This window comes from Pelecanus crispus, chromosome 2 (genome assembly GCF_030463565.1).
Source record: "Pelecanus crispus isolate bPelCri1 chromosome 2, bPelCri1.pri, whole genome shotgun sequence".
Lineage (NCBI taxonomy): Eukaryota > Metazoa > Chordata > Aves > Pelecaniformes > Pelecanidae > Pelecanus > Pelecanus crispus.
This window is the reverse complement of record NC_134644.1, coordinates 5,038,733-5,060,068: the sequence shown is the minus strand read 5'-3', so window position 1 is coordinate 5,060,068 and position 21,336 is coordinate 5,038,733.

Here is a 21,336-nt window from a genome sequence, read left to right as displayed (position 1 = left end):
CTAACAAGTGCTCCTCTAAAGGGGAGCAAAACTTTCTTGTCTTTATCTGTAGTATACTTTTGGTACAGGAAATACCCCACTCTCTTGCTCCTGATCTGTTTCATCCAGTGGTTTCAAAGAAAATAAAATCAGATAATTTGAAAGGAATTATGGCAATTTCTGTCTGGTGTGCTTGAGAAATTTTGCAGTACCTTTCCTTTACTTTTGATGAAAACTCTGAAGGTTTCTGTGTGGGGAGAGATTGGCAGGTTGTTTTTGTTGTTGCGCTGAGATAGCAATGTGTGGGTGGAAGAAGGTTTTATTTGATTCGGTGCTGGGAGATGGGGGGACTTAATCTTGAGTCCAACATCCTGCTTTTCTGCTCAGTGGAAAACACTTGCTCCAAATGAACAGCTAAAAGTCTCTGAGAGCAGCAAAGTGCTTGATAGTCTTAGTAGCATCCAAGGACAATGCCCAGACCATATCTAAAAATTATATATTCTACATCTGAAAGCCAAGGAGAAAAAAGGTCTGAAGACTGTATCTGCAGAAGCAAGCTGTGCATTTCCATTATTAGGCCCTCTAAAGCACATGTAAATGGGGTTCAATGGGTCATCACCTTCCACTTTATCCTGCCCAGTATGCCCCGGCTGTGCAGGTCCCAAATCTGGTAGCTGACTCAAACCAGCCAGGGGGAATCTGCTCGTGCCTCCCCCTGTCTCATTCATATTAGACACGTGGAATTAAACTGAATTATTCATCTAATAAGCAGTACAAGGTTAGGCCTGATACAAGCCATCTAATTTTCTTACTTTGGGGCCAGAAAAGACATTGGTGATAATTTAGTTCAACCCTCAAAAAAACAAGCGAGAGAAATACATCTTTAATCTGCCAGCAAAGAGGGGCTTGGCTGGACACAGTGACCCCCTAATATAACCAGGAGTATAGGCAGCAGAAGGAAAAAAGGAAGAAAGTGTTTCCCAGTAAGCATATTAACCAAGGAAAGATTTTTTTTTTCCTCCAAGCATAATTTAATTTCATATAAAGTGTAATCCAAACTGCATAAGGACATTGTCAGGCTCTTCACATGATACCAAAGGATGCCCCATATGGAAGCCATCTAGATTAGCCCGAGAAACCAGGCTGGCTGTTTAAGTTCAGTGCTGGAATACTTGATAGCCATAGGACTTCTAGAAATTATGGACAGTTTGAATGGATATGTGAGCAGATAGGATGAACTTTAAAAGAAATACAATTTAATTTGAGTCAAAGCTCACCTTTATGAACTTTTAAAATCTTGCAAATTTAGAAGACTCCTCTCTGGATTGTTTCTATGTCTGTTTTAAATTGGTCATCCTGGCTTCAGAGCAGAGAGTATAAGAACTTGGCTAAAAGCAATGACTGAGAAAGGCTTTGGCTGTTTTTTGTAATTACTTTGAGGGAAGATGGAGTAGAGAAAGAGAAGAATTGTTTAAGGTAAAGCATGGCACAGGAATATTGGGGATTATCTGAAAAGTAATATGTATGCATTTTGAAATTAGACATTCCTAGCCATGCTTCCACTGAAGTTTGGGAACAGCATTGTAATGGGAGAAACAGAGGAAGGAGAGAAAGAGCTAACTGCTTGTAAGATGAAGCTTTATGTATTTATTGAGGCAAGAATATGGTATGGATTCTTTTTAACAGTGGTGAATTGAATTTGATGATGGAAGAGGTCATGCAGCTCACTTCACTTCCAAGAAACAGATGCTGACAAAACCACATGTCCTCTTTGCAGATGGGCTAGCTAAGATATTGTGAACGCTGTTCACATCCAAGCAGAGGAAGCACATGGAATGAAAATGTATCTCCCTGTTTTTCTCTAATATTTGTGCTCCAGGGTTGAGATGGCTTAGGAGATTAGGGGCAGGATATGGAAGATTTCAGCACAGGACAGCTTTTGAAAGCAGGCTGCAGTTCTCAGCAAATGAAGAAGCTGTTTTATGTTAAGTAAAATTATGTAGTTATCTCAGTCTAATTTATGGGAATGCATACCTAAGACTATTCCTTCATGGCCCAATTGATTGATTCAGCAATATCAGAGCCTTTTTTTCAATCAGCTCATGAATTTGAAATAGTGGAGTCAAAACTGGAAGCAGGTTATAAATTATCCCATTGGAAAAAATCACACTAGTTATCTCTGTACAAGAGAGATGGCCAGTGCCAAGGATGGTGGCTTTTAAGTCCAATTTAACACAGCTGTTCCTTTTAGGGTCTTTGTTTGGTGTGTCTGAGGGATTTCAAGCTGCATTAGACTTCATTGGCTTTCAAGGCTGGAAAAGACTCTAAGATTGTTTATTCCTATCTCCTGTATCTTACAAACCCTTTGCTGTCATAATGGGAATTTTTCTACTGCTTGCTGATTATATTTCTACTGTTTACTAGTAGGCTACTACTAGTATACTTCTAGTATACTATTACTGCTATATTAATCCAGTATTTGAGAGAAGTCAAAAGTAGAGAAATTTTGCCTGCATTTTACAGTGTGGAGAGACTCTGGTGTTTGTTGCTTTTGAACACTGAACACAACAGGAAGATAAAGAATCTGGAAAGAATATCTCACGTCCATCCCACGTCCTCTCTATCCATCTCCCTCTAATGCTCCACACTGACTATCTTAGTTAATAAACCTAAGTGATGAGTCAGCAAGGCATCAAGCCACTTGATCTTACTACCTGATATTCTTGTTACATAAAAGTATGAAAAAATGCAGAAGCCCTGTGGCCAAGCCAACTGAAGGAAATGGAAAAACACGGCAGCCTGCTAGGAAAGAGGAGAGATTATTGCAGTGCAGTATAGCATAGCGTCTTCCCTAGAGTAGTTAGGAGCAAGCCTTTGGGGCAGGAACCATATAAGATACCGTCAACTGCAGAATTAACAAGAATCCTCCAAATCAAACGTCTGCCCTGAAGATGTTCATCCATCATTTCTTTTGCTGCTGATGCGATCTTGGTCTTCTCGTTGTGGCACAAATGCTAGAATGGGGAATATTTTATGTCATCCTAATGCCTGCCCAGGTGAACTAAAAGCAGCCCTGCTGAAAGTCCACAGCGGAGTTCCAGCTATAGATCACACTGCCTCTTCTCCTGTAACAGCACCTTGTGGATCCAGGTGACTGAAACTGCCTTGTACTAACGAACTGAATGGGTCCAGGGCCCGGGGCATGTCTCCAGCAGACAACCATTTATATCATTAAGTTGCTACCATCACCTCTAGCATGGTGTGGCTGGCTCCCCAGACTTTCTGCTGGGAGAAGTAGGCTAACAACTCTTCAGAAACACCAGAGAAGGATTTCAGCCTACCACACTTCTTGGCTGAAACACTGAAGCTGAGCGCCTCATTGTCGCAGGCCCTATCCATAGTTGTGAGAATGGGATGCTATAGTTCACTGATTTCTCACCTGTGCTGGTGGAAGGCATCCAGCGAAATTTCTAATGATATCTTGGTCTTGGTTTCCCCACTGAATGTATAGAGAAGCTGAGCCTACATGGTTGTGGTTCACGTATTATTCTCTTGAATGGTGCATGCTGTTCAAGTGCTGCAGGCACTTGTATAGGTGCTTGATTTTAGTGTGGCCCTATAGTCTCAGTCACTTCTAAATATGAAGGAGAATGCAAAAAAGTATGGAGCAGAAAGTTAAAAATATACTTTCTGTCACCACATGGGGTCATGTTCAGTTGAACACTCACTACTACTGATGTATAGTACAGCCCCAATAATAGATGTTTCCTAGCTGCACTGAATGAAAGGAATCAAAAATAACAATAGAGTATCTATCATGTTTTTCTTTTCATGTTTACAATTAGTGTATTAAAAGCTGATCTGTATGATTATTAGCATGCATCAGTGCATGCCATCTGTCCCCTGGGAGTGATAACTCAACCAAGATTGATATCTGCATCATCTACCTTCGTGTCCTTTTTTTAAAAAAAAAAATTATTTTAAGTGATTTTCTTTTTAAGAACAATTTTCAGGCTTTAATTCTCTATACTGAATAAATGTATTTATAAATCCTAGAAAACAGTGTTTGAATTCTTATTCCTTTAAGCACGTCTGTCTTGTGCATTTGTTCCTTAACATGCTCAAAATGTAACAGAATTTCTGAATGCTTTTACAGAAAAAGAGGGTGTGCAGAGCAGCGAGCACTGAGGCCCTGGCTATTGGATCACCCAGGAAATGCTCTGAGAGCTCTGTGGCCCCTACATCCTTTACATCCCCAGACTTGCTTTTACAAGAAATCCTTGACACAAGACAAGGACTGGTGCACTCTACCAACCCAGATGAGAGTTAGGATGTGCCTCTGGCCACCCGCCTCCTCCCCCCACTCTCTTTTCCTTGGCTACATGAATTCCCAGTGGTTTGTCAAGCCATTTGTATTTTATTTTAAAGCACAAGGCTCAATCAGTCAGTGACCACTGGAAGTCTTCCAAATACCAGTTAAACCCCAGGCTGAGATATGCTATTTTTTCCTTCTTTGAAACCTTCAAAACAGTGCAAGAGTCTGCTTTCACTCTGTATCCTCAACAAGGCCATGTATCACTGATTAATTTCTGTTTCTCATTTTCTAGGACTCTTTGTTGCCTCTTTTTGCATATTCTATTTCCATGCATTGTCATCATAGAAATTGCTGTTGAAACTATTTTTCTGTAACTTAACTTTTTATGGGTACTTCGTAAGAAGTGCAGCAAAAATGAGAGTGTTTTTCAACCTGTGTCATTAGGTATAGTAATAATTTTTAAAAAAATGGGGTGGCCCCTGAAAATGAAAGGTTGTCTTCCTAAGCCCATTTTCTTGTGACCCTACACAAGAGGAGTTCTGCTATGCTAGGAGACATAAAGCAGAGGGTGGGCTTGCCAGATAGCAAGGAAGGCCTTAGTATATTATTTGCATAGTGTGGTGTTGCCCTAAAGAAAGCTTATATATTATTTAATCTCTCTGAACATAGGCTTTGCTGTAGACCATAGCCTGCTGTGGTCAGTGGCAGAATAACCATGAATCTGCAATTTGTAGTGTACGGGAGAATTGCACTGGGAAGGAGCATCGTTGAAGAGTACTTTTAGGCTTGAATCAAAGGCCTAGGGCCAACTTATTCACACCACAAGCAGGGTGAAGCTGACAATCACTTGGAAAAGAACCAGGCCTTGGACTAAGTTGCTGTATAATAGCCCATTCATTAATGCTCTGGTTTTTAGGGGATTGATTACAGCATCACAAATACATTGCAAGAAAGGTAGCATTACAACTCCAGCTGCTTTCTCCAACAACAATGCTTTTGCTCTGTTATTCTTTCGTGGTACACCACCATAGATAGCTTCATTGTTTTCTTCTCTTGGATCATTTCCATTTATTGTACTGGGAAAATCTGTGCTGGCAAATTATATCACGTAGGGGTCCCAACTTACTATTCTTACATTCTATAGGTTCTCAGTTTCAACAGAGTTATTGCTTATTTACATTTGGGTAAACAGGTTCAAAATTGGACCCAAGGCAGTTAGCTTCACATTTTCAGGTGGAAAAGGAAAAATGCCGCTGGAAACTGTAAGTTCACCAAGTTTATATCTAGCCGATTATTTTATTCTAATTTTAACCTGTGGTAAGAAAAAAAAAATAGACTGGATATTTTGAGTTGACTGTGTTTTTATTCTTATGAATAACTGGCATATTACTTTGCCAAACGGCACTGTAAATCCATGATGGAAAACCTTATGCAGAACCTCTCATTTCTCTTCAGAATAGATACAGCTCCTTGCGGAAGAAAACACTTGATTTAAAACTGATGCAACGCAGAACTTAGGCACTTAGACTTAACATGTTTGTCAAATAATAAAAGACGCTAAGCGTGCAGGAAATAGCAACATCATAATCCTAAAATACAGACAGACAATCTGCAGAAAGATTTCTTTTAATACTTAATACTTACATATGACATATTGTGACTGCAAAAACTGTTGTGAACTACATTATTGTAAATGTAAAACATCTAGATGGAGACAGACTGGAATGAATTCAGAGAAACAGCAAAGTCTATGAAAGGGCTAAGATTTATTTTTTATTTATTTTATACATAACCTAATCTGACAATGGTTGAGGGACCTAAGAGAAATCTTAAAGTAATGAGAGGGATAAGTGCAAAAGAGAAAAAAGGACTCAGCACTATTAATGCAGTGAAATATAATCATAGAATCATAGAATGATTTAGGTTGGAAAAGACCTTTAAGATCATCCAGTCCAACCATTAACCTAACAATATCAAGTCCACACTAAACCAGTTATGGGTAGACTAGACTAAACCATGTCCCAAAGTGCCATGTCTACCCGTTTTTTGAACACTTCCAGGGATAAGCAGAAGGATAGAACAAAAGGGAAGAAAAAAGTAATTATATGTAATGCAATAAACAACTTTATAATAGTGGGATCTGTCAGGTCCTGAAACAGTTTTCCAAAGGTAGTAAATAACTCTTCACAGTTAAGAGATCTAAATTCAGGTTGGATAGAGGAGTACAAAAAATACTGTAGTAAGCAAGCATACAATCGATATATAAATATTGCAATTAAAAGAGACTCATAATGGTCTGAAGTAAATGTATTTGCTTTCTCAATGTTTGCATCCAGGTATTATTTTTGAGAAGTTTCTTGGAACAAGAAATAAAGTGACCCTTTCAATATGAGACTTTCAGTTTCGTATATAATTGGAATCATCCGTAACATTTGGCTGTTGAACAAAACCTAATATATACCGATTACACTTTCCTTGGAAGGTCTCCAAAGCTGCTGCTTAAAAAAAAAAAAAAAAAAAAAGTCCTCCAAAAGAATAGGTGACAAATATTTGTTTTTTTTCTTCTATGTGTGTTTTTTCCAGCTGTTACATGAAACTGTGCCTTCTCAAGAAATATAATGTGATGCAGACAGTGTACTAAGAAGCAGGTTGTCTAGGAACATGTGCTGGGTTTCACCTCAGAGATTAAGACAGTTATATTTACACCTAGATGTCTACATGGAACTGTGCCCTATCTCCCATTGCAATCTGTGGATGTCCAATCAATATAATCAATGGAGTCTAGCAAATAATTCAACTGGTCAAATGTATACATTTGCTACAACATAAGCTTCAAAAGTCCCTAGGCTCCATTGTTTTTACCGATTGATTCAGTTGGCTAAAGATAGGGTTAGTGCCATTTGGGATGAATCTACATGGAAATAGTGGCCACTAGAGGATCTGCAAATTTATGGACTAGCAACTGGTTATCAGGTGGGAGAAGGAATCTCAAATGGCCTTGACACAAAAATATGCCACCTTGATGCCTATATTAAGGTATCTGAATTAAACCCCAGATCTTAATTAAATATAATGGGATCATAGGCACCTAGTTTACATGTAGACATGAACACTGAGATTTCTGATTTTTTTTAGCTGAATGCCGCCAAAACCCACCATTAATAAAAAAATAAAGATAAAAATCATGGTGTTCCTAACAAGTACATAGATATTGACATATGTAATACATTTTTCAACATAAAGGTTTGTTTCTTTTGGCAGACTTTTTGGGGTGTTCAGTTTAAGATGTGAACATCTCATGATTTCTTAGCTGGTCTTGGAAGAGAGATTATAGGGCTACCAACAACAGAACAATGTATTCCTAGAGAAAAAAAGAGAATCCATGGAGACATATTTCAGTCACAATACCGCACTGTTAGGTCTTTCCCCAAAATCCTAGCTTTTGTGGTATCTGAGGGGTATATCATGTGAAATGAGATAATGAGAGATCATATTTCCTGGGCTTCTGGCAGTTACTGACCCTTTGAAGTGTGTAGCCAATTAAAATACTGAGGTGCATGCTGTTGATGTTAGTACCACAGAGATTTGAACCATTCAGAGATTTGAACCATGATCCCTCATGGAGCAGGTTATGGCTGTGAAAATGCCAAGATGGCTTCTCTCTTACAGAGCTACACTGGATGGCTGTCTCACAACTCAGCACAAGCTGTCTGTTTGCACACGCTCCACAGTGAAAGCTGGTTTCAAAGAGAAGTCATGGAGTTTCCCTCCTTGCAGATATTCAAAAGCCATCTGGACACAGTCCTGAGCAACCAGCTTTAAGTGGCTTTGCTTGAGCAACAGGGTTGGACCAGACAACCTCCAGAGGCTCCTTCCAACTTCAACCATTCTGAGATTCTGTGAAGAGGTGAGTAAAGAACAACAGAAGTGTTTTGAACATACATACAAATAATTTTTTTGGTGTGTAAAACATAACCTGCAAAAAAGTCTAAGATGAGATTGCTTGAAAATGAAACAAATAGATAAAGAGGTTTGTCCTCACTGCCTGCTTAGAGGTTTGTATCAGCTTGTTAATACTGAATGAAAAGAAGATAAATATCCTCCACGAAAGGCTCTGAGATTGAAAACAAGCAGTTTGTTTCATATGATAGAAAAGGAGTGAGGTGAGTGATCAGAGGAGAAAAATCAATAACTCCCAGTTAAGGAAAGGTGGAGGAAAATTCAGGATGTGTAATAGCAAGGTAAGGTTGCATAGGTTAAGATCCAAGCAAGATGCAAGATGATAAGAGCCCAAATGAGATCTGCCCTTCTGTGACACCAAAAATAATTTCCAATAATATATTAACTGGAGTAAGGTGGGATGGCTAATGACATGACAGTCTTTCCCAATAACATGGAAACTTTGAAAACGATGACGCTTTGCAGATTATCTCCAATTCCTCAAAGGGAGGTGAAGAGGAGAAGCCACATGGAGTAGGATGAGAATGTAGAGTGGAGAGGTCTGTATGCCACCTGCACAGGGGTGGAAAATGAGACTATGCAGAGTTAAGATGTAGAAGGGGAAACATGAGGTAAGTGGTGACGTGAGTCATTCTGACACACCATTAATTATGTTGCCAACCCTGGAATGAGATTGTGTCAGTCCTGTATGCTTGTCAAGGTGGAAAGTGGTAGCACAAGCCTGCATGTGTGTCAGAGAGACTTCCAACGGGAATTAGGTGAAGCTGAAGTGATTCCTTATGGCTGAGCTACATTTCATCCTCTCCTGGTAAGAGAAACAGTACTGGACAACTATTCACTGAGTGTGATGTAAAGCTTGGGACCCACCTCACCTTTAGCCATCTGAAAATGAAGGAGCAGGTTCCTCTCTAGGGAGAAGCTGGTACTTCCAGGGAGTGGTTTGTGTCACCCCTTTTGGACACCGTACTGGGACAGGGTGCATTACCATCTGACTGCCGATCTTTATTGTCAATAAAGGGGGCCCCCACAACTTTTGTACACCTGGGCATTGATTTTGAATTCCCACACATCATTAGTTAGCCATTTAAGCTAGGAAACTCTTTACCGTCGGGTAGCTGAGATACCCACATAAGGCTGGCAGATGTGGCAGAGAGACAGCACAAGGAGACCCCGTATTTCTGGCATAGCTGCCAGACGCCAGGCAAGAGACTGCAATACATAAAATGGTGCCAGGTACTTACTTTTAGGCAGAAGAATTGCATCATGTACTGCTCTGCTGACTGAATCCCCAGAGTGCACTGACTGTGCTGTCTAAGTTCATTGGACAATATGAAGTTTCCATGCAGTGTGTTGCTGATACAAACCTGCTAATCCACCGGCATTTTTCTACCCTCATGTCCACTTAACCTGGGATTACCTCACAGTGTCTGATGTAGAGGGGTTCTTTGTTTTCTTTTCTAATAATATTGCAATGATAATAGTATTTAATATTTTGCTTCACTCCTAACCTACAGAATTATCTAATTCTCAGAGATTACAAGTGTGGGAAGTGGTCCTAAAGCATCAAGAGTCTTGCACAGGCTTCATGTCCTTTAACACATACACAACTGTAAAGAAGCATGAGGCAGATCGGAAAGTTTTCAAACCAGAATCAGATACGATGTTAGAAATCTTTTGGTTTTCTCCTTTTCACCTCTGTAAACTGGATATACAAGTGCTCTTGGGTAAGACTTCCCCGTCTGCTACTGATGGGAAACATATGTGCAGAAAATACACTGGAGAAACAGTTCAAGAACATGTTATTCTAGTAGAAACATTATTTATGTCATGCTGCCAAAGATATCAAGACTTTAGTTAATTGGCAGGGTATGTGTTCTCTGGGCATTCAGTACCCACCACTGTGCAAGCAAAAGTTCCTGTAAGTATAAAAGATCTTTATCATTTAGCACTCTGCATTACATGTTATTGTCCCCTTCTTTCATATATTTTATGGTTAGAGTGAACCACTCTGGGCATTTAGTCTAGAAAAGTCAATGCAAATGAATATTTAGAAGATCAACAGTTTCAGCTGGGTCTCAACTACATTCTGAGACTCTGACACACGCCCACCTCTCAAGTGCCCTGATTCCTGTCCTTTACCATGAGTGAAACCTGTAACACTGGAATTACCAGAGAGGTTTGGAGTATTGCTGAGCACATGAAAGGACAGGAGTGTGAGCCTTGAACCCTGGCCATTCCTCACCCACTCTCCAGACCATGTGGACACAGTGCAGTGAGCCAGAGAAGTAATTTCACAAGTTGTTTGTTCTGCAAGTCTGATTTGTAACTATAGCTTTTGGCATAGAGATTCATAAAGAAAATTCTGGAAAATTCTGTGAGTCAAAGTGTTTCTCTTCTGAAGGAACCAAAGAGTCCAGGTGGCCATGAACTGCTGGCCACCTTGCAAAGAGTATGAAGGGATGATGTGGAGTTTTTTTGATTTTCCCAATGTTGCTGCAGATTGCACATGAGTGTGAAAGAGTCAAGAGATAAGGGAGTTCTACAGAACATACAAACATTAGGAACTTGAGAGTTGGAAAAACCAAAGTGTATCTTCAAAACCCAAAGCAATAAATAAAACATTTAAGATAACAGCCTGCAACAACCTGCCACAGGAAAAGTTACAGACATGGATACAAAGGAGAGAACTGAGAAATTGTTTAGCTTAAACTCAGTAGACATCAGACAGAGCTAAAAAGGCCTCCAGAACTGGGTAGGAAAGACAGATTATCCTTGTACTAAAATAACAAAGATTATATATTAAAAAATACACTAGACAGAATGTTGTTCAATGAGCCTCCAGCAGTACAGTTATCTGTTCCCCTAATAAGAAAATGAAGGACCCTGTGTCAAGAATAAACAAGAACATATGGTCAGCAAAAGAAACCCCTTTGGAAGCGATATATCGTGTCAAACAATGACTTTACATCATCCAGTTTTCCAGGGATATTTCAAGTTCTCACAGCTTCAGGAAGGCACCTAAGAGAGAAAAAGCTAAAGATAATCTTAGTCCAATGCTATCTAATGCTTAGGAACCACTCCATGAGAATTTAATATCTTTGTGAGTTCATTTTTCTGGTATCACAACAAAGGTAGATTAATAAACAATCAATAGAACAGGAATGACTAAATATTCACAGTCCAATCTAATTTGTTTTAATGAAGTCAAACAGGGTAAAATGTCTGGGAGACAAGACTGCAGGTTCTATGTGTCTATGTGTTTCTATGCAGAAATTTATCTGGCAAGTGGCAAATGAAGCATCGACAACTGTCTCAATGTGAACTATTACCAAAAGAAAAGACCAGTGCAACTTTTGGATGTACATGGAGAACATTCAGTAGAAGACGGGAAGTGACCTTGCCTCTATAAACTACAGCATTTAAAAAATTTGTTAAATGATGTATCCAGCTCTGGAGTGCACATTTCAGAAAAGACATCTAAACAATGGAAAGAGTTCAAAGGAGAACTGCAAATACAATCCAGGGCAGGAAAACAAATCTTTCACTGTGATGCTTAATTTTTTTCAGCTTGTTGCAAGGAAGGCTAAGGCACAATGCCATCTGATGAAAACAACTCCTGGTTCACAACCTTAAGCTGTCCCAAAGGCTCTACCCGGAACTAATATCGCCATCTCTTCGAGAAGGCTGGAGAGATCTTGTAGCAGGCTTCATAAGTGGCTCTCCAGGAGATGAAAACAGAAAATGAAAATAAACACTAGCATGCTAACACTTTGAAGTATTTGAGTTCAACTATGTTTTGGGATAGGATGAGGTACTAGAACTTTCAATCCAAATCTTACATCTTATTGGATGTTCAGGCTGTCCGGATGGCAGGAGATATTCTAGAGATAACCATCTACTTTATTTCTTTCTGTGTCCACAATACATCCCTAACAACCCTTGCTTTTCAGAAGTAGAAGACATCAAAGGTAGACAAAATAATGCAAACTGCCAATCCTTTGGAAAACTTAGCATCTGAAATATTATTGAAGAACATGCATTTAATTGGTGTGAAATTGTTCAATTTGCGTATTTACTGCCCAGCTCAGTCCCATTTCAGGTTCCTCACATTGCACAGAGGGAGAGGAAGAAAGTGAGGGTTACATTTGGTATAACTATTATTTTAAATAACTTGAATCACAGTCTGCGTCAGCCCCAGTCCCTGTCATGGTGTGTCAGCTGGGCAAGGGGGAACTGCTCTTTTCAGCCATTGCAATTCATTGTCCATAAAAGCCAAAATTATTGTAACAATTTGATGAGCTCTACATGATTACAGAACGATGGAGACCCACACCATGGTTGGTCTTGTATCTATATGGCACTAAAAGGACTGTAGTCTGGAAGACATGCTTGATATTTTCAGAGGGCCAGTGTGCTCTTCATTTTGGGAGCAGCTATTTAGCAAGATCTGCTGAGCTTCAGCTAATGTTTGCATCTCAGACAATTTGTGCAACAACATTACCAGCCAAAAATGCCTGTATATGCAAGCAACAAAGTCCAGCTGTTCCTTTTTTGTTTCCCTTGAAGTTCCCTCTCTCAGATAAGCTGACATTTTTTCTTCCACCATATTCAATCCTAGCATAACTCTAACAGGATCACGCCCTAATCCAGATCTACATCTGCTTTGCTAATAGAAATGCCACTGCTCTGTGGCAGTGGCAACTGTCCCTGACTCTTAAGGAGTCCAGCTGTGCCTTAAGAAGCTTGGGAGGCTTTGAATTACAGAACAATTGATATGAGAAACTCTCATATCTACTATTTACATTCATGCCATTGACTCACTAGTCCAAGCTACATGCTTACTCAAAACTGCCAAATTTGTGTCATCTTTCAGAACACAGAAAATCATCCATTCTCACTCTTTTCCTCCCACCATTGATCCAGTCATTATAAGAAAGTGAATTAATTAGTGGGGCAGACTTAATTTATGGAACGCTGTTTAGCCTCTATTGCTCACCTGTATTGTAAATGACAAGTTGAGCAGAGACACATCCTTCCAGGAGACATCTTTCTCAGAGCAAATTCTGAAATCCCTGGTCATTATACATTTTTCCATCCCAGATGGCTCCTTCTTCCACAGGCTGGAGCAGATTAGGGGGCAGGGGGCTAAATGTTTGCCTCAAAAATCCCTTGGAAGCTGAGAGTCAAACCCTGAGTAGTTCTTCTGGATGCCACCAGACTAGGGGCTTCTCCCCTTTCTTTCAGGTCAACCGAAGGGACTCGGTAGGACATTCCCATCTCCCCTTCTGCCCAGCAAAGGCAAAAAGGAGATGCAGAGACACTACACAGAAGAAAGTCAGCTTCCATCCAGTTCTATGATGGTCTGATCCAACTCTCATGCAAGGCAGCTGTTCCTCTCTTACACTGATGGGAGATGAGTGCTGACACAGTCTTCTCCCTTTTCTCCTTGTCCTGGAGTTAGTTGGATACACTATCCCACATTATGGCAGAAATCTTGTTGGAGTGACACTTGTTGTGTGAGGGAAAGGATCACTATTTGAAACGAACCAGAGCTGTCTGATTTTTCCTGTTTCTTCCTTGTTCAGAAAGTCTTAGCCATTGCATGTCATCCTTCCTCCCATTTTTTACCCTCCCTGAAGACACACCAGTCTTCATGCCATGTAATCCATGAGACAAAGTGGGAATGCAGAGCAGGCATGAATGTCTAAAGTCTGCAAACTCCTGCAATTCAGTCAAAAGCAGCTCATTTAAGCCCCTCTCCCTATTAACAGGTATTCAGATTTAAAATTTGTATGCCTACTGCTGATTTGATTTTACTTAGGTTTTGCCTTACAAGCCTTGTTTCTTGGAACCTCTTCTTTCCTTTAAAGCAATCTTGTGGCATATGGCAATGTTTTTGTTTTTCTTTTTAATCCACTTTCTGGGAATTTAACAGATCAATGCAATACTTATGTGTCTATATGCTGTAGTTGGCTAACCAGTAATGAGCACATACAAAGATAGTGTTTGAACCACTCACAGGTATTCTGATAGTCCCACTGGAAGAAAAAGCTTGGAAAACCACATGATATAAAAACACACACACACTTTCACAGAATATAAATACTTAGTCTGGAATTACTGAGAGCTCTGCAAACCCTGGTGGGGAGTATAATTATCCCAGCCTTCATTGAATGAAGGGAATGAATGCAGAAATTAAGGGTGTGGACCAGCTCTCTTTCTGCCACATTAGCCATAGTGGGTTCCTCTCCAGCTGTTTTTTATCATCGATTAAAGGAAAGTTTCTATCCAGCTAGCTGAGACACACTACCACACGATGTGCACATTTGCAATCTAGTTCTGTCCAAGCCAAAGGGTTTATTTTAAGTCACTGCTTTGTGAGCATGTTTGAGTCTCACCCGAACACAGACCCTGACCCCAATTTACTTGTGGGATGTGGACTGTCCAGTGCAGGGATGGCACTAGATACGGGCATGTCTTAGCTTAAACCACTACAGCAAGCTCTAGAAAAGCTCATTTTATGCCAGGATCACTGTTTTATGTCCTGATTCAGCATCAGTGAATCAGTGTGAATGCACTTGGTGTCAAACAGTGAGGTGCTAGCATGCCCTTACAGAGTACAAATCTGAGTGCACTTAACACTTGAGTCTTATTTCATTATAACACCAGGAAGAGATGGGAAAATAGGAGCGGATATGATAGGGACCATTCGTTACTGGTGAGATGAGAATGGAATCACACAACCTCAAAACTGGGAGATGACTTTGGGAAAGGCCAAAACTTTTAATGATTCCTAGATCTCAGCTTTTCTTCTCTGAAGGAAATCTGGGACCTAACATAATTCATGGACTTTTTATTTTTTTTCAGTTGTGCATCTCAGACTTCTTCTGCAGCAACTTAACTCATCTGGGTTTTGGCAAACTTTCTAGACAGACTCCATGGTTCTGCACATTGATGTTTTTCTGCAAGGAAGGAAAATGGTGGTCCATGTAAATATTCATATCATGAGTGTGAATTTAGTTAGAATTACTACTGCAATAAATACTTAATCTCTCCCAATCTGTCTTCATTTCTTCATATTTTTTTACATTCGGATGGGATACCAAGTTGTAATGATGGTAAGATGTTTGCTATGATCGTTATCAAGCAGGGAAATAGTTGAAGGTTACGCACAATATTTATTTCACTTTTAATTAATTGGCACCAATCCCGATATCTCCGCTGGTCCTCATGTTCTCATTTAGAGATAAAATATTTCTCAGAGCAAATTCTGAAATACCTGGTCATTATGCATTTTTCCATCCCAAATGGCTCCTTCTACCACGGGTTGGAGCAGATTAGGGGGCAGGGGGCCCCTTCATAAACCACTATGAAGGGCAACTCTTGCATGTGATGCTGGCTTCTAATGAACAGAATTTTCAAACCTGGAGAGAAAGAGAGGATCTGTTTCATAAAAAAGGAGAAGAAAGAAGAAAAAGACAAAAGGTGAAAGAGAAAGGGAGATGCGCTCAACCAGTGAAATGGCCACATAGGGACTGACATTGCAAGATGATGGTGATCCCAAGGAAGACAAAGTAAAATGCTCAGAAAAAGGCTGAACTATGTTTACAGGAAGTTACAGTACCCATAGAGACACAGGGATGAAAATGTGCCTTCAAAAGTGCATAAATGCCCATGGTTATTATTCCTGAGTGTTCAGAAATGGGAAGAGAGGTGGTACCTTCAATCAAAAGAGAGAGAAGACAGTTGATAAGAGAGCTTTGTCACCAAAAATGCTTTAGGAGACTGTGTCAGTGAATACAGAGGAGTAATAGTGTGTGCAGTGCTGTGTTTTGGCTATGCTAGAGACAACCCCATCTCTACTCACTTCAGTATAAAGAAATATTGAGCTTAAGAATATGGACAGCTCGAAGCTTGGATGAAGTTTCTCTGTCTGAGATCTTCACTGAGAGTGAGATAAATTTCACCTAGCTTAAGCCATCTACAACTTAAGCACTCAGTTTAAGCTGATCATCTGATGTCCCTCTGTAGCTGTTGGAGGAAGACAGACACCTTCTGAAAGTAATTCACATCATCCTGATGTATGGCAGAGGAAAGGTAGAGCTTCTTCAAGGTGGAGGTCATTGCATTTCCTTTAAATCCACCCTCCTGATGAAAATTAGCATTTAGAGTCTTCGGTCCTTTCATACGCAGATCACAAGGGGATTTGCAGGATGCCAGATAGGCGGCAAATGGCCATGCCCTCTTCTGCCATGGCTGTGCAAACCCAAATGCTACTGAATGCAATCAGTATGAGACTCTGGGAAAAAAGACAAATCTTAGCTAAAGGCCTTGCAGATATTTTGCCTATATGCATCTGTACACCTGGGCCACATAGGTCTTCAGTCTGTAAAATAACTGCAGCAGCCCTGTGGAGAAGGACTCAGGGTGCTGGTGGATGAAAAGCTGGACATGAGCCGGCAATGTGCACTGGCAGCCCAGAAAGCCAACCCCATCCTGGGCTGCATCAAGAGAAGCGTGGCCAGCGGGGCGAGGGAGGGGATTCTGCCCCTCTACTCTGCTCTGGTGAGACCTCACCTGGAGTACTGCATCCAGCTCTGGGGCCCTCAGCACCAAAAGGACATGGAGCTGTTGGAGTGGGTCCAGAAGAGGGCCACCAAAATGATTCAAGGGCTGGAGCCCCTCTCCTATGAGGCCAGGCTGAGAGAGTTAGGATTGTTCAGCCTAGAGGAGAGAAGGCTGCGAGGAGACCTTAGTGCGACCTTCCAATACTTAAAGGGGGCCTACAGGAAAGATGGGGAGAATCTTTTTAATAAGGCCTGTTGTGACAGGACAAGGAATAACCGATTTAAAGAAGAATAGATTTAAACTAGACATTAGAAAGAAGTTTTTTACAATGAGGGTGGTGAAGCACTGGCACAGGTTGCCCAGAGAGGCGGTGGAGGCCCCATCCCTGGCAACATTCAAGGCCAGGTTGGACGGGGCTCTGAGCACCCTGATCTGGTTAAAGTTATCCCTGCTCACAGCAGGGGGGTTGGGCTAGATGACCTCTAAAGGTCCCTTCCAACCCAATGCATTCTATGATTCTATGATTCTATGAACGAGGTTGCTGAGGTTCAGTAGATTTACTGGTGTGTGTGCTGGTTAATCATATGGCTAAATATAGCGTTTCCTGCTGAAACACAACCACCAGGAAACTGATTCATTCTGTAATAGTTCATGTCCACACGACTATAAACCATTGCCAGTTGTAACTTATGTTTCTGTTACAATCAGAGTAGACAGTGTTGACAGATCTTACTGCTTGCCCAGTGCCAACATGCTCTATGCTTGTTCCTGGAGAAGTATGGGAGGTCTTGCTAATAATTTGTGTCACAAACAAGCATAGTAGTTTTATGTATCAAAGTTTACTTTGAAGTAAAGGTCTGGTCAACATGGTCAATGGTGTCTCTGGTGTCGTGCATCCAGAGTGGATGTATAAACAGATTCAACGAGTGAAGCGCTAAAAGTGCCTCTTTGTTTCCACTGACTGTGAGGGAAACAAACGCAACTAACATAATGGTAGCTCTCTGAAGTCAGATGAGATGAATGCTAGGAATTTTCTTTTGTTTTAAGGGTTACGCGTAGGTGAGTTGCAATAGATAAGTTATCTCTTGACTTTAGTCAAACTCTGAGTTTTTTGTTCCTGTAAGCAAGGGAGGACAACACCAGCCAGGATTATGAAACTACAGTAAGTGCACGACTGTCAGAAAACTACACCTCAGAGATAGTTAGCAGTGGTTCATTGTCAAAATTGAGGATATTATTGAGATAGTGGCTCTGCAAGGATGTTGTTCTGGTGTGTTATTTTCAGTTGTTTCATGTCTTGAGTGATGGAGTAGTGAACAGGTGTTAAAGTTGCAAACATTATTGAGTTAGAAGGGGCAGCAGTACTCTGGAGGTGCAAGATTAAAATTTAAGATGAACCTTGTGAATTGTAAAACTGGTCTGAAGTACAAAGGATGTCATCTTATAGAGAAAATTCAGTCTTATAATCACACAAATACCAGATAAAGAACTATATTTACAGAAGTCAAGAAGACCAAAAGTGGAAAGTTTGTAAGAAAACGAGTTGATTAGTCTAGAAAAAATAAGACTATTAATCTTTAGAAATCTCACACATTTTTGAGAGGAAGGGAATAAATTGTTTTCCAGTACACATGTTGGGCTTTAATTGCAACAAGGGAGATTCGGGAAGTTTGGATGTTAGGAAACTTTTCTAATGGTAAGCACTAGAATTGATCATCTCAAGGGATACAAGAGTCACCATCCTTGAGGAAGGTCTTTAAGACAGCCTGGATAAACTGCTGTCAGGAGGATTGTAATTGTAATTGGAGATGCAGGAAAGACTAAGTAACCTTCCAAGATGATCCATTTACTATGAAGTTCTGGCACAGCATTTTTTAAGGCATACAAGTGCTCTGCCTATGGTTACTTTGTTTTATTGCTTTATTTCCGCAGCCTGTATTAAGATGGCGAGTTACTTTGCTGCTGCAATATGATCTCATAGATTTGACAAGTCCAGCTGACACTTCACAGACTGTGGCTGTGTCATAAACCTGACAAAGTTCACTTCAAGGCTTTTTCCTGCTTGGGAAATAGGTCACAAGTTTCACCTCAAGGTCTTCCTTTTATTTTCATATCAGCTCAACATCCAGTGCCCTATAACACTTGGCAGTTAAAAGAAATTCGCTATTATAAAGAAATCTCTGATGTTGAATCAGCACTTCAGAATGTGCCAAAGACAAGCTCTGAGCCTGAGCAGCTGAGCTGTGGAGAAACAGAGCATAGAGCACGCGGCAATGATGAAATCTGGGTAACAAAACTGATGAAAATTACATAAAAAAGCCTCCAACAAAACAACCAAATAATCAGCATTGCTCCAGTGGAGCTTTGCAGCTTATGGCAGTAGAAGATTGGACCTGATTTCTCCTGCACATTAAAAAACCAAGCAAACTGTGATCCATACTGAAAACTTTCCTATAGCAATAACAATGGTTTATTCACCTCCTGTGTTTGTAATGAACTACCAAGGCTTTCATTAGGACAGTCACTGATGTGTCATGCCCAGTATTCCTGGCAGACTTGTTATTTTATGTAACACAATGTGCAAGGCAAAAAAAAAAAAGAAGAAAAAGAAATTGGTCAACCTCCCAGTGATGCACTGGGCACAGGAAACTCAAAAGGACAATTGTTGCTAAATATGTTCACTTAGGAAAAAAAAAAAAAAAATTGGAATTTAACCCTCAATGTGGTGGCATTTTCTAGGATTGCCAGAGAAACCAACCATTTCACAAGACAACTGTGTTTGAATGACACATATATGAGAAGTTTTGTTTGGAGAAAGACATAAGATTTTCTCCCATTTTATGGTAAGGGATTCATGCCCCTTTCTCACAAAAATGGCTTGCTCCTAAAGTGTGTTGACATTTGTTTGGTTAACATCCATTGCTACTATAAGAGGGACATTTCTTGGTATACTAATGCTGCTGCAAGTTGCCTGCTGCTATGCAGCAGACCGTGTGGTTTTTCTCTCCAGCATAAGCTTGGGGAGAAGAAATGCCTTTTTTGGAAGATGCCTTCAGAAGAAAGATGATCCTGATGAGAGCCAACTTTTCTGTTCCCTTTTGTTAGCACTACATACTGTGTGTCAGGAGAGCAGGCAGTGGTAAAGACTTCAAGGTCCATAATGCTACTTACTGTGGAGAGATGCTGCTGTCAACTTGGTGATACAAGAGAATCAGGGTGAAAGAAAAATCTGGTTCCTGATGCAAGCTGATTTAGCAGTTGTCTGGGAAATTCTCTTTTGTGTCCTGATTGGAAGACAGTCATCTTTATTATTTCATGTCCCAGAAGTGTCAAAAAAGGGGTAATAACAGTCCTCTCACTGACATGGTTGGCAGCTGTACAGCTCTCATGGCCATAGAACTGGAATTTCCAGAGAACGGTAAGTGCTGACTCTGGAGCTGGGCAGCCTAGGCAGCCCAAATAGTTGTGTAAATGGAGCCAATGGAGTGTAGATGTCTAATATCGAGGGCTGTGATCACATTCTGAAAATGCACACACTAGGCATTCACTAAGGGACAGACAAAGAACATCAGCTCGGTTGGAGCCATTTTCATGGTAGATGCCTACAGTTAGGGGAGACAAATGCCATCCGCATAGCTTTGTTGTACTTCTGATGAAAAATTGCTCTGTACTAACACATTTATCACTGCATTACATATGTTTTCAGGAAGTGCGGTAGGGTCTTTTACTCACAGAAGAGAGAACAACTTGTAAGGAAATTTTAAGCAAACTCTCCAAGGACATTAATGAATGATCTTATCTTCAGATGTCTTTAATACCTCCTTCAAGAGAAAACAAATTTTTAATCATCTTCTCTATCTATCTGGACTAACTTGGTCATTTCTCTAAATAGGTTTGCCTCTGTTGTTATTGAATTTCATTCATTTAATTGTACAATCACAGATTTTGTCCCATTGTGTATTCATTGATGAACTGTTCTCTTCTATTGTCTTATTATGGCCTGAAGGGAAAGAATAAAAGAAAAAGGAAAATGAAGAGCAGAAACAGGAAGGTTCACGTATCCATAGGTAGTGAAAATTTAAAAAAAAAAAAAAAAAAAAGCAAGAATTATGATAACTAGGTGAACAGGGAGAAATGTACAGGTATTATCTGTTCCTAAGAAATGGAAAAACATGATCAGTCTTTACAGCCTGCTTTGATTTCACTGAATCATGAAGTACCCAAATGAAAATTAATCATGTGAACTTTATGCCTTTGAATCTTGCTCATTAGAGGGTGACACACCATCTTGGCTGCTGGCACAGCAGGCGATTCATGTGGTTGATAAATAACCCAAACAAATCCTCCCAAACAAGTTTCTGAGAATTCAGGTCCAGCTTCACAAAGCAATTCAAGTGTCCAGCTCTGTAAGAGGATATTACAGGCTCTGAGTTTACTGTACAGGGAACAGTCAGCCGAGTAGCTAAGGAGGGAATTTTCAGCAGTAGGCATAAGGAGAAAGTGGGTGCCTAGAC